Genomic DNA, 14,712 nt, shown 5'->3' with positions numbered 1-14,712 from the left:
ATGTTTTGCAACTAGATCACATGGACTCATTTAACCTGTGATCCACTTACCTCTCAAATCCTTTTAATCAGTTTTATCACCCTGCCATGAACCCACCCCCCACCATTCTGTAGTTGTGTGTATGATTTTTCCTTTTTTTGGAGTACATTCCACTTATATTGATTGAAAATAAACTTGTTCATCTCAGATCAATTTCCCAGTTTATCAGAATTGTTTTGAATTTCTAATCCTGTCCTCCAAAGTACTTGCAACCCCTCCCAGCCTAGGATCATCTGCAAATTTTATAAGCATGCTCTTCAATCCATCATCCAAGTCATTAATGAACGTACTAATTAGTACTGGACCCATGCTGGATTCTTGTGGGACCCAACTCGATACACCTTCCCAATTTTGATATGAACCATTGACTATTCTGAACCTTTACATCTAATGTGAACCCATCTTATAGTAATTTCATCTAGATCATATTTCAATCTAGATCATATTTTCCTACTTTGCTTATGAGACTTATATGGCATAGTGTCAAAGTCTTACTAAAATCAAGATATATCACGTCTTACTATTGTCTCCAATGCACTAGGCTAATAACCTGTCAAAGAAGGAAATTAGGTTGGTTGGTTATGACTTGTTCTTGACATCCCTGTTGGTTATGCCTTATAACGGTATTATTCTCTAGCTGCTTACAAATTGATTGTTTAATCATTTGTTCCAATACCTTTCCTGGTATTCAAGTTAAGCAAACTAATCTCATTTTCCAAGTAGTATTTGTTTCTCCCTTTTAAATATAGGCACTGTGTTTGCCCTTCTCCAGTCTTTTGTGATCTCACCCTCCAGGAGTTCTTGAAGTTAATTGCTAATAATTGTGAGATTGCTTCAGTTGGTTCCTTAAGTACCCTAAGATGAATTTCATCAGACCCTGCCAACTTGAATATTTCTAACTTATCTAAATATTCTTTAACCTGTTCTTTCCCTATTTTGACTTGTTTCTCTTTCCTTGCTAATATTAAGTGTATGGAATATCTGGTCATCAAAGGTTTTAGCAAAGTCTGAAGCAAAGTGAGCAACACCTCCTCAGCCTTCTTGGTCTCATCTGTTACTAGCTCTCCTTCCCCACTTATCAAAGGGCCCACAATTTCCATCATCTTAGTCTTGCTCATATGGTATTTATACAAACTCTACTTCATTGCCTTATGTCCCTTATTAGGTATAACTCACTACATGGCATAGCCATTCTGATATTGACCCTAAATGCCTATGCTATTCATTTCTCTTTGTCTATGTTTCCTGCTCTGTTTAGGATTCCTCTTATTTTCAGGTCATTAAACAGCTCCTGATGGAGCCATACTGGCCTTTTAGTACTCTTCCTTTAGCATTAGGATTATTGAAAGCAAAACTATAAATTGTGTCTGCATGAGAACCTGCCAAATCTGAACTCTTTTTCCCCTTCGATTCTTCCAGTGGGATTATATCTACTATTCCTTGAAATTTATCAAAGGCTGTTTGTTGAAGTCCATTGTCCTTATTATGCTGTTCTCATGCCTTCCTTTCTTTAGAACAATTAAATCTATCATTTCATAATCACTTTAACCCAAATTGCCTTCTCCCTTCAGAAGGCAATTGATCTTTATTGAACAGCATCAAGTTTAAAATTGTAGCTCCCATGGTTACTTCCTCCACTTTCTGAAAACATATTGGAAATTTTGCATTTTGCCATTATCACTTTTCCAACAGATATCTGGTTATGGTCCCCTGTTATGATCAGGCTTTGCATTGTGGGTACGTCTGTTTGTTGTAGAAATGCCTGATCTGTAAGGTGACCAACCATCCCATATTGGGCAGGACAGTCCCGTATTTAGGATGCCAAAAAGGCGTCCCTACTTATTTTTTTAAAAGGGATGAATCGTCCTGTATTTAGGCCCTCAGGGCTGTAGCCAGACAACGTCTCCCCATTACAGACCAGTTTTGCCTCCCCTCTAAGGTGCCTCAGAGCACATAGGGCACCAAATAGCAGCAAACAGCACGGTCTTTGATGCCTTCCTAAGGGGGCCCAGATGTGCTGGCTCATCGTGACCCTGAGAAACTGAAAACACAGATAAGAGGGCTAGCAGGCTGTTAAAGGGACCTTGAAAACTGCCTCCAGCTGGTACTGATGAGTGATGCACCCACACAGCCATCCCAGGAGAGAAATCCCTGCCCAAGTAAAAGAATGTCCTGTACTCTTAAATTACTTATCTATTTCTCTTACAAGTGCAAATTAAGCAGAAACCGCCCTTGTAAGAACTGGCGTCACAAAGACAGACCAGTACGATCTAGCACCATAGATAAGAAAGAATACGCGACCCAAGGGGTATAAAGATGGTCCCAGCAGCACACTAACTCTGAGTGCATCTTCACCAACTATCTGCTGGTCAGGTCAGGTGATTGCCTCCCGAGGTCCGCAACTGGGGATGTCCAACCTCGTATTTGGTCTTTCCGTGGAATTGAGTGACCGATCCTGGCTTGGCTACGCTGGTATCGAGAGACACGAGGAGGGTAAGAAGGACCCACATTAAGGTCTCCTTTCTCTAGTGCACATATTTGAGAATTAGAGCTCTATAAGTTTGATGTTGTCTGTAACGTAACCTGTTAACACCTGTACTCTGCTAGCATATAAGAAGTAGACAACAGCCTTTTGTAATCACGTGCTTGAAATTGTAGCTTAATAAACCTGTAACTAGTTAAGCATTTGAACCTGACTGTTGCTTCTCTTTGTTACTGTAACACAGCTGGCACAATCAAAAGAACCTTATAGCTATTTGGCTATACTAGTCTGGCCATTGAGGAGAGTGCTGAGAGCCTAGCATAGAGTCGTGCCGCCTCCACGGGGCAGACTCCTGGGGCGCCCGTCAGTCAATCCTGGCTGCCCGCTGTGAAGGGACAGTTCGTCCTAGCAGTTAAAGTCTCGGGTGTGGAAAGGCTCTTAGTACTACCATTGGGGCACCCGTCAGTCAATCTTGGCTGCCCGCTGTGAAGGAGCTTCCCGCTCTAGTAGTTAAAGACTCGGGTGTTTAGGACCCTGGGGCATCCGTCAGCCTTGCCCAGACTGCCCGCTGCGAAGGAGCTTCCCGCTGTAGCGGTTAAAGACTCGGATGGTAACAAGGGCATAGTTGGTACCTCACCGCACATTACCTGGCCACCGGCTAACAAGGGCCTGGGCGGGAGGTCAGGGGCGGGAGTGCCTACTCCTGCCACTTTCCCAGGGTTCCTGGGTGGAGAGAGCTGGTTGCTGCCACTTTCCTGGGCCTCCAGCATCAGGAGTGCCCCTGGCTGCTGCTTACCCAAGGCTCCCAGGGGGGAGGGCTGGCGGCTGCTGCTTCAGGCTCCAGCTCCCCGGGGCTTGGTGCAGCTGGGAGAAGCCACCCCTACACCTCTATATCTCCCTGTCCTGTATTTGGGACAGGGAGATATGGTTGCCCAAGTCATATACCCTCTATTTGGCAGTCTATCGTTGATGCCTTCCATCCCATGACATCAGCCTTTTTATCTTTACCCAGAGACTTTCAACTGGCCTGCCTCTCACCTTCTTTTGAAAACTTGTATATTTTGATGTAAAATGCAACATTCCTTTCCTTCCCTGAACAAGCTGCTTCTCTAAAAGAGAAATTACCTGCATGGAGGTAAAATGTCTCTTTGAGATGTGTCCCCATGGATGCTCCATGTCAGATGTCGGGCCAGTCCCAGCGCAGCAGATCGGAGATTTGCAGAGCAGTTGCTGCTTGGATCACACATGCACAGAAGCTCACCGGGTCCTTTCCACACTTCTAGTGACATGCACAATCTGGTCTGAGCCAGTTCCTCAAAGGCCCCTTGGAAGTACACATCTGAGACACACAATGAGACCAGCTCCAAAGTGGGGAGGATGGGTGGGTAGCGGAGCACATGGGGGACACATCTCGAAGAACCATCATTACCAACCAGGTGGGTAACTTCTTTCTTCTTCAAGTGGTCCCTGTGGGTGCTCTGTATCAAGTGACTGCATAGCAGTGGCCCTCCTAAAAACATGGAGGCAGGTAGCAGAGTTAGATGTCAGTGGCCACCAAGAGCACAGCTGTTGCGAGGCTGACGTCTCCAGCCATCTGGTGATGTATGGCATAATGCTTGGCGAAAGTGTTGTAAGATGGCCACATCAATGCTCGGCAATGTCCTTCAAAGGGATGCTCTTGAAAAAGGCTGTGGATGCTGCCATTGCCCTAGTAGAATGAGCTTTAGAAGGGACAGGTAATGCTATTTTCCTCAAAATAACATTTAGTTATGCACGACTTGATAACGTTCGAGATACTCTGTGATGAAAGCACATCACCCTTAGATCTCTGTGCAAGAGGCAGTAATAGCCTGTCTGTTTTTCAGAAGGACTTTCTTTTTTCCAGGTAGAATGCTAAAGCTCTTCTCACATCCAGAGAATGCAGTCTCATCTCCCTACTAGAAGAATGCAGTCACGGGTAAAAAGACTGAAGCATGATTGGCTCATTCAAGTGGAACTTGGATGCAACCTTTGGGACAAAACCAAGGTGCAGTCAAAGTGTCACTGCCTCCTTGGTAAATATTGCATACGGTAGAGAGGTCATGAGGGCAGCCAGCTAGCTAACTTGATGAGCAGATGTGATAGCCAAAAGGAACACTGGTTTTTAAGGTAAGGAGGTGTAATGGAATAGTCACTAATGGTTCAAATGGAGGTCTGGATATTGTATCCAGAAATAGGTCTAGACTCCAAGGCGGTGATACAGGTTTACAAGGAGGGTACAGGTTGGCAACACCTTTTGGAAACACATCATAATTGGGTGCACAAATACCAATGTCCCATCCGTAATGTGTTTTAAAGCTGAGATGGCTGCTAGGTGCACCTTTAATGATGGCAGAACAAGTCCCTCTTATCTAAGATAAAGTGAGTAGTCCAGAATGGATTGTATGGGGGCTTCTTCTGGGTGCGTGCCTTGTGTGGAGCACCATGCTGCAAAGAATTTCCACTTGTATGTATAATAGTTACAGAGAGTAAGCCGTGCTAGTCTATACGCTATCAAAACAAAAAGCAGTCAAGTAGCACTTTAAAGACTAGCAAAATAGTTTATTAGGTGAGCTTTCATGGGACAGACCCACTTCTTCAGACCATAGCCAGACCAGAACAGACAACATTTAAGACACAGAGAACCAAAAACAGTAAGCAAGGAGGACAAATCAGAAAAAGATAATCAAGGTGAGCAAATCAGAGAGTGGAGGGGTGGGACGGTCAAGAATTAGATTGAGCCAAGTATGCAGACGAGCCCCTGTAGTGACTCAAAGTTCCCATCACGATTTAAACCATGTGTTAATGTGCCAAATTTGAATATAAAAGCCAGCTCGGCTGTTTCCCTTTCCTGAACGGTGCGATAATTCTTCTTCAGTAACACACATACCTTCAGGTTTTGTGCCCATTGACCCTTTACCTAAGGGAGTTAGAAGTCTGTCCAATATACAAAGCATCTGGGCATTGTTGGCACATGATGGCATATATGATGTTAGTAGAGGAGCATGAGAAAGTGCCCGTGATTCTGTGAGTAACCTGGTTAGGTCCAGTAATGGTACTTCCAGAGAAGATATGTGGACAAAGCTGGCCGCGGGCATTCTGTCAATGACCTAAAGGTATGTGTGTTACTGAAGAAGAATTATCGCACCATTCAGGAAAGGGATACAGCCGAGCTGGATTTTATATTCAAATTCAGCACATTAAACACATGGTTTAAATCGTGATGGGAACTTTGAGTCACTATAGGGGCTTGTCTGCATACTTGGCTCAGTCTAATTCTTGACCTTCCCCTCCACCCCTCCACTCTCTGATTTGTTCACCTTGATTATCTTTCTCTGATTTGTCCTCCTTGCTTACTGTTTTTGGTTCTCTGTGTCTTAAATATTGAGTCTGTTCTGGTCTGGATATGGTCTGAAGAAGTGGGTCTGTCCCACGAAAGCTCACCTAATAAACTATTTTGCTAGTCTTTAAAGTGCTACTTGACTGCTTTTTGTTTTGTACGTATAAGTCTTTCATGTGGAAGTTCACCTACCATGCATCAAAACGAGTGCTCTGAGGGATTGAATCAATTATCAGCCACGCCATGAGGTGAAGTGTTTGTGGCTGTGGGTGCATCAATAACCCGTGGCTCTGAGTAAGCAAGTGTGGAACGATAGAAATTGACCATGGAGATCATGCTGACATACGTTGCAGGATCAGGAACCAGTGTTGTCGAGCCCATGCCAGAACTATGAGGATCAAATCAGCTCCCTCCAATCTGACTTTCGCCAACACTTTGTGGATGAGGACCACTGGGGAAAGGCATATAAAAGAGGACCTTTCCAAGGGATAAGAAAACCGTCGCCAAGAGACCCCCAACCTATACCTGCTCTGGATCAATAAAGGCAGCATTTCTTTTTGCTGTAGCTGCAAACAAGTCTATGGACAGAGTGCCCCAAGACCGAAAAAGGATGGAGAACATTGGACTGTAGCTCCCATTCATGGTATGCTGCAAATTGTCTGCTCAGCCATGACACTGTTCACCCCAGGTAGGTATAAGGCCACTAGCGTTATGCCATTCTGTAGGCACCATTTCCATAATTGGAGGGCCTCTGCACAAAGAGAGCAGGATCTCGCTCCCCCTTACTGATTTATACCATACATTGTGGTAACATAGTTGGTGAATATGCTTGCCTAGGCTTGAATGCGGGGCAGAAAGTGCTTGCAAGCAATGAACACTGCTTTGAGTTCCGGAAGGCTTATATGAAGGGCCATTACCCATTGAGACCATCAGCCCTGGGTGAACATTTTGCCTATATGTGCACTCCAGCCCAAGCTAGATGCATTGGTAGTTACGGATACAGCAGGTTGGGGTTGGTGAAAGGAGACTCCGGATAGCAGATTGCTAGGTCCTGTCCACCACTGCAGGGATTGCAATACCTGTGAGGTTGGGGATACTCATTTGTGACTTGTGTGCCTCACAGGAGTATAGACAGTTGCCAGTCAATATTGTAGGTACTGGAAGTGCAGCCTGGCATTCTGAACTACATACGTACTGGCAGCCATGTGACCCATCAATTGTAAACAGGTCATTACCTGCATTGTAGGGCTATGAATGAGTACCTCAGTTAAGGATTGGATCGCTTGGAAGCACTGGACAGGTAAGTATACATTGGCTGACACTGCATTGAAGCGAGCCTCTATGAACTCTGTGTTCTGTGTGGGCATGATCATTGATTTCTGTAAATTGACAACGAGGCCCAGGGATTGGAACGTCTCCATGCTGACAGATATCATCTGGAGAATGTCCGACAGAGAGCAGCCTTTGAGAAGGCAGTTGTCCAGGTGTGGGAATATTAGAACATCTTGAGGACATACGTACAGTGACGCCACTCCAAGAGCCTTTAAGAAAACTCTGGGTGCTGATGAAAGGCGGCAGTACCCTGTATTGAAAGTATTCTGTTCCCACCATAAATCAGAGGAAGCGTTTGTGAGCTGGGTGGATCGTTATATGAAAGTATGCATCCTGCAAGTCAAGGGCTGTGAACCAATCTCTGACACCCAATGCAGCGCTTATGGAAGCAACAGTAATCATTTTGAAGTGCTGTTTGCATAGGGAGCAGTTTAACACCTGTAGGTCCAAGATGGGTTTCCATTCCCGTCTTTTTTTCCGTAAGAAAGTAACAGGAATAAAAGCCTTTCCCTCTGAATTCATGACATACTTGCTCTACCACTCCTATCGGAAGGAGGTGGTTGAACTCTTGTTTTAACATAGTCTCCTGACAATCCCTGAAGAGAGAGGGAGTGGGCAGGGTAGTGGATGGTAGTGTGCAGAACGGGATGGCAGAGCCCGCTGAGACTATTTCCAGCACCCACTTGTGTATAGTGATCTTGGACCCCAATGGTAAAAGGGGTGTAGCTGATAATGAAAGAGATGCTGAGCCGGTAGTTCACGTTGGGCCATGGAGATGGTAGCAGAGGCCTCAACAGAGGAGTCAAAAATGCTGCCTTAGGTTTTGCAGTGGTGAATTACGTTGTTGCTGATTACGCCTTCAAGATGGCCTGTGGGGTTGTGTGGATTGATCACAGACCCTCTGCTGATAGGACTGCCACTGGTATAGGTAATTATATAATCTCTGATAAGGGCAATCTTTCTCCTTTTTGTGTGCAGAACAAGAAGTCTTGTGGCACCTTATAAACTAACAGATATTTTGGAGCATAAGAATATGCATAAGCATATTTTGGAGCATCAGACAGTGACAAACATCTACAAGACCGTTACCAAGCTTTCTTCAAACTACAGTCATACCCCGAGATATGCCCATTCGGGTTACAAGAATTCAACTTTACAAGGAGTTTCATTTAATACCCCTATTTCAGCTTATGAGGCATTTTTTCACATTTACAAGGACTGATTAGGATTTTGCGCGCCTCAGTGGGACACGGCTGCCCTGCAGTGGGAGAAAGGCCATGGCTCCAGGCAACGGCTGTCCGCAGCTGCTGCCCGCCTGGCGCATCTCTCCGCAGCACCTGGCAGCAGTTTCCCGGAGCCCCCATCCGGCCCCAGGGGGCGCCCACCTCCGGAGAAGGGAGAGGAGGAGGACAGCGCCCATCCATGGAGCCACCATCCCGGGCACCTTGTCCCACCCCCACTTTACCTTGACACTGCTGTGGCTGGTCTGGGTATCTGCCTCGGCGCTGCAGCAGTGGTGCACCCCAGCCTGGCCAGCGGCCATGGGCTCCCTGCACTCCTGGCGGCGTGGGCCAGGACCGGGCGGAAGCTGGCGGCTCCGATAGGCAAGCACCGAGGGGATGGAGTTGGCCGCGTCGGTCTTGATGAAGAGGCTGTGCAGGGGGGCAGTGGCACTGTGTGGGGAGGTAGACTCGTCTGAGTCCTGGCAGTAGATCACGCTGCTCTGCGAAACGTGGATGTTGGGCGCACAGCCCATCCCAGCCCCGCCGCTGCCACTTGCCACCCCCCCCCCCACCCCAGGTGGCTAGGGGGCCGCCGCAGCCCACCCTGCGCAGCTATGCTTTGGGTGCCGCTCACCGCCTGTGGCATTCCATCTCATTTAGTGCCTTGCTCTAAAGTGGTGGTTTCAGGAATGGTGAGGGAGGAGATATTGGACATCAAAATGACAGTACCATGGGAGAACATGGAGACATGGGTTGAGGAGAGAAAAAGTCTGAATCAGTGAATGAGTTGATGGGCTACGGTACAGTGCTGAGTCTCAGCCTGTGCCTTTTTTGGTTCCCTCCAGGAGTCGGTATCTATCGGCACCATATGCAGTGTTGGATAAGCTGGTGCAGGTAGCTCTAGTGCTATGCTTTGTGCTGAGACCACCGGTGCCGCTAGCTCAGATGTCGCCAGTGCCAGGGGCACAGTGTGCGGTGTCAGTGGTATTTCTGGTGCCAACTGATCTTTGTGTATCAGCACCGGTGAACTCCATGAACCTGTCATTTCCAGGCAAGATTCTTGCATTGGTGGAGCCAGTTTGTTAGGCATAGGCCACTTGTCCTCCTTAGTGAGGAAGCATGGCTGTCAGTACAACTCATCTTGTCACCAGACGAAATGGGCAAAGATCAAGTTGGAGGTAATTTCTTTTTCTTAAGGCCCTCTGGGAGACAATGAGGCTGCTTGGCCTTTTTGACCCACTGCCATGCCTTCAGGTGTTGGCTGGTCTGTGGTATCAGGCTGGAGAGCTTTTTCAAAGAGAATCACTCAGTCTCATTTCTCTGTCTTTTCTAGCTCTCGCTGTAAGTTTAGAGCAATGTGGGCACTTGTGAGGCATACGGGACTCTCCTAAACAGCTTATTTTTTGAGAGTGGCCGTCTGAGAAGGGCATTGCCTCCGGGCAACAGTCACACTTTTTAAAACCTGATGCAGGCATTTCAACAGCATAATAGAGCTGTTAACAGCTAAGCTCTTGGAATTGCAAATGAGGTCATAAAACAACTATTAAATGTACTAGTTACTAGAGAACTGGTTATATAACTTTAAAAAAAAAAGGAGAAGTCTGCCTGCAGCCAAGGGCAGTTGAGAGGAGCTGGCTGAGACTGGATCACGCACATGACCAGAAGCATGTGAAGGGCCCAGCTCACTTCTGCATATGCGCGATCCAAGCAGCAACTGCTTTGCAAATCTCCAATCTACGGTGCCAAATCTGGCCCGCCACCTGATATAGAGCACCCACGGGGACCCCTTGAAGAACCACCAATGTTTCAGTCCATTAAATATATCCCATCATGTCTCTGGGATGCCAATTAAGTCACCATTTAGTTCATGATGCTTTTTGTAATAACTTGAGTTTTTCCTGTTTGTCATCCCCATATTCCTTGTATTTGTGTGCAGATATGTAAAATGCTGAGCAGACACCCCTCTCTCCCTGATTTCCCTCTTGTTGCTCCTATGACCCTATTGTAATTTCTCATGTCCCACACAACATCTAGCTGTCTGCTAAGCCCCCCACCAAATTGGCCTTTGTCACCTGTACACCATGAAATGAAGTTAAGGTCCTCTTCTCTGTGCTGACAAATTGGTGAGAAAATGTCTACCTGGCGCTCTTCTTGATCAGGTGGATTTCTACCCCCAGCTGTCCTCCTTTCCAGAACAGCACCACATGGCTGAGGAGGACAAAGCCCTCCCATAGACCCTATATGTACAGCCATTTATTCTTCTCCAGGATATGTCCCTCCCCTGTTTGGACCATTACCCTCAACTGGAAGGATGGGTGACAATGCAATCTATGCCCCCAACTTCTTCACCCTTGCTTGTGCTAATCATCTTGAGCATGTGTAACAAACTCAAAGAATTATTATTTCTGTGAGTTAGGTACGCATGCATTTACCACAATGCAGCGTCCTATTTGCCACATGCAGTGAACAACAAACTTACTGGACACCACGGAGCTAGACAGGTGCCTCCATCTCCTCAGAAGGGAGCTTCGACCACCAGCACCCTGTTTCTCATTCTGTTAGGTGCAGCGGCTGTAACCTTCTCAATTTGGGGCCAGTACGATCCTGCTCCTGAGGGTCTGCTCCTCACCTCCTGTTGCCAGTGTGGCATACTAGCAGTTCACCTCAATGAAGGGATGAAGAAGCATAGATTACTATCCAAGGAGCCACTCTCCTCCCCATAGAGCCAACAATTCTCCTCATCTGGCGATCAGCTACCTTTTGCCATACACGATGGCTCCATGTGCACCCTGTCAGTCAAGGCCTCATGCTCCCAAATGCTATGCAGATGAGCTACCTCCTCCTGCAGCTGTTCTCTGTTTCCTTAGGGACTCTACCAATGCATACCTTCTTTATTCCGTGGATCCCCCTGCCTGCCTTATGACGGCAGTGACATGCAGGCCACAATCCAAGACAGTCAAGAGCAGGGTCTGGGTGGAATCCTCCAAGTTCAGAATGCCTGCAGCAGGTGGCTGGAAAGGGAAAGAAACAGATGTAGGGAGAGAAAGTGCTAGCTGTGGCATTGGTGATATGCTATTTTCCTCTTATTGTAGATTCCACCTTTTAGAGCACCTTCAAGATAAGTAAAACAAAAACAAAAAACCAACAATACCCAACCCGACATCCTTCTGCATGCATACTCCCTTATCTTCCCAGTTGCCTTCATCTTATTAGCCCTGTGTCTTGACCATGTTGTATATATTTATGATTAAAAGGGTCAACATGATGCAAAGGCAAAATATTCTAAGCACTTACAACCATGGACGTTTTGGAATGACAAGCAAGAAGTTGTTGCTGAGTGCCTAGGAGGAATTTTCTGCCAACTCATTTCCCTTGCTATAGTTAGCTGTACGCCTAAACTCAAGGTTTTCATGGTCACCTAGGGGATTATCAATAAACTTCCACTTAAAATTAGTGGGATTTGTGAGCTTAATCAAGGTATATTTACTATTACCATTTTCAGGGGAAAATGTAACATCCCAACAAGCTAAAGTAGCAATTACGGACTTAAATATAATTTAAAATGAGTTACTATGTAAAACTATTTTGCTTTTACAGTTAGCAGTTAAATCTACCTTGCATAAGTAGCAAGCAAACATAGTTGTAGTTTTTAATAAGAGAATAGCAACTGCAGTCTATCCTCAGTTATCCTCTTCTGTATTTAAAAAACCCAAAAAGAAATCATTAATTAAATCCCAGGCTGTGTGGACCACACATAGGGAGTTACTGGATGTTACCAATCTACTCATTCTGGACTCTTCAGAAGCTTCCTGCAGTCATGCCAGTTCCTGAAAGTTTCTGGCTAGAACACCACTTGATTCATACCAAGGGCCTATGCCAGGTTATGGAGCAAAATCAGTTACTCTCTAAAACAAACAAGAGCTATGTAAAGCTGTAACTCAAGAGGGGAAAAAATCTGAGCAAACAATAAATCTGATGTCAGAGCTGGATCGTGGTTCAATTCCTTTACCCAAACATTTCAACAGGAATTGAAGCACTCTAAATTTATCCAGGTTAAATACTTAAGCCTCTTTCAAGGAAACTGAGTTGTTGTTTCAGCACTTCTGTCAGGAACACTTCCAAGCAGTTTTTCTTACTAAACTTCAGATCCAAATTTTGCCCTAGTTAAAACAATTTTTGTACAAGATTTTCTTCCAAACCTGTTCTACTTTCTCAAAACCCTGCTTCTAACACTGTTTTCACCAATTCACACACTGCTCTCACTGCAAGACAAATACGCCCTTTCAAAGCCTTAGGGTCATGGCTGTGTCTACACTTAATGGGGATGTCGATCGCTGCTACACAATTTTAGGTATGCCAATTGTGTACCTAAAATTGGTTTTGCGGCTGCTGACATTGTTCCCTGTCCCCACTGCAGAATGTCGACAGGAGTGCTCCTCCCACTGACATTCCTTAATCCTTGAAGCCTGCAAGGAGTTCTGAGGTCAACATTGATCCCAGAACATGCCATTTTGTGCATGTGTGAAACGGCGCCCTGGAAGATCAAACATAAGCGTTTCATCTTCTGTGGCCAGTGTAGACCTAGCCATTGCCATTGACACTGAATTGTTTCTCTTATGCTCAACTACCCACTGCAAACAGACAGATAGACAATGGGAAGTGCCACTTCAAGGGATCTGACAGGCAGTAGCCTCCTGTTTTCCAATTGGCTCTCCCACCCAAGGGACATTCCAGGAAACATTGAAGTGACAGCATGGATTATCTGTAGCTGCCACGACTATTCCTACACTTAAAAGCCTAGCTTCAATTTTGCATTGATTTGGACCATGTTTCATGATCAAGACTTGAAATCTAATTCATACTCTGCTCCTCAGCATCGACCACAGTCTGGAACTTGACTATAAAATCCACTACTGCTTGACACTACTCTGGCCATTGGACCTGACTGTCCTTTGCCAAGATCCCAAAAAAGTGCACCACCAGAATGTTATGTTCACCTACAATCCAACATTTGAAGATCAGGGAATGAAGTAATGCAACATACACATGAGCTCCACACTCATCATTGACAATTCATGGCCAAGATAAAATAGGAAAGCCCACGGAAAAATGAAAAGGTCATGGGACTGTGAAGAGTGCATATGCCAGCTGGAGACAGGAAGAGGTAGGTGCATGGAGGTATAGTGTCAAATGTGGTCTAGTGTACGGGGCAGGAGCTCTATACAACCATGTGAAGAATTTAAGGTTCAGAGAGGTGGAATGCGATGTTCTGGGCTAAATGAGAACACCCCAAGGAAATGAATATAGCCTGAAACAATAGCTCTCCCAGGCAAGAACTGCTCCATTCAGTTCAGTGGGTGTTTTCTTTCTCCTATTATTTCATTGCATTGGGGGCTATGACATGCATGGAACAGACCACTTCCCAGCTCTTCATCGTGATATCAGGCTTTCAATGTGGGACAATCATGGGAGGAACTGGACTGCAGCAAGTTTTGAGGGCAGAACTGAAGTCCTTCCCTTTATCCCCCACTGAAAAAGTGACTCCTTTTTTCTCTCCACACATTCCTCTACCCACCTTCTCTCCTCTAGAAGCAGAAGCACTCCCTAGGAGGCATAACAAATTGCAAGACAATCTGAGTAAACAGGTGGATCTTAGAGAACCTAGAATCAACAACTTTTAAAAAACAAGCACTCAAGCTTAATTACAGCAGAGCTACTGCTCCCCTTATAATTCGGCAGCACAATAGCGACCACCCATAGGCTGTCACCTTTCCAACTCTGGAGATTAAAGCCCAGAAATAAATTTTCTTCCTAATGTTGTAGGTCAGATTCAGTCACCTGTTGTCTTGCCTTAAATTGATTTGAAAGGCAACATTCTTTGGTGCAGGCACCATGCACAGTAGTTTCTGGTATGTGCCCTCAGCCTCATGGGGGCATCCGGGCACTACCACAATAATTAAATTTGTATTTTAATGTATTCAGTAAACTGCAAGTCATATCATACTAAAAAGGACAGAATTAATATTACTAGTATGAAGCTAAAACTCTTCAAAATAGCAGTTTTGTAGAGAACTGAGAACACCAAAGAATGTCATTAATGTACTCAACCTCAAAGCAAGGAACAACAAGTTTAATGATCAATGGGCAAACATTTCTTCCCCTTAATACTGTAATTATATGATTACACTATTTCCAAAATGCATAATATACTGTAATAGGGTTAACTGCCTCCTGAACACCCCTAGCTGATAGAGGTACCACTGCAGCTCCCTGCCTCT

This window comes from Carettochelys insculpta, chromosome 2 (assembly GCF_033958435.1).
Source record: "Carettochelys insculpta isolate YL-2023 chromosome 2, ASM3395843v1, whole genome shotgun sequence".
NCBI classification, from domain to species: Eukaryota; Metazoa; Chordata; order Testudines; family Carettochelyidae; genus Carettochelys; species Carettochelys insculpta.
The sequence above is the reverse complement of the archived record's forward strand: the minus strand, read 5'-3'. Positions refer to the sequence as shown.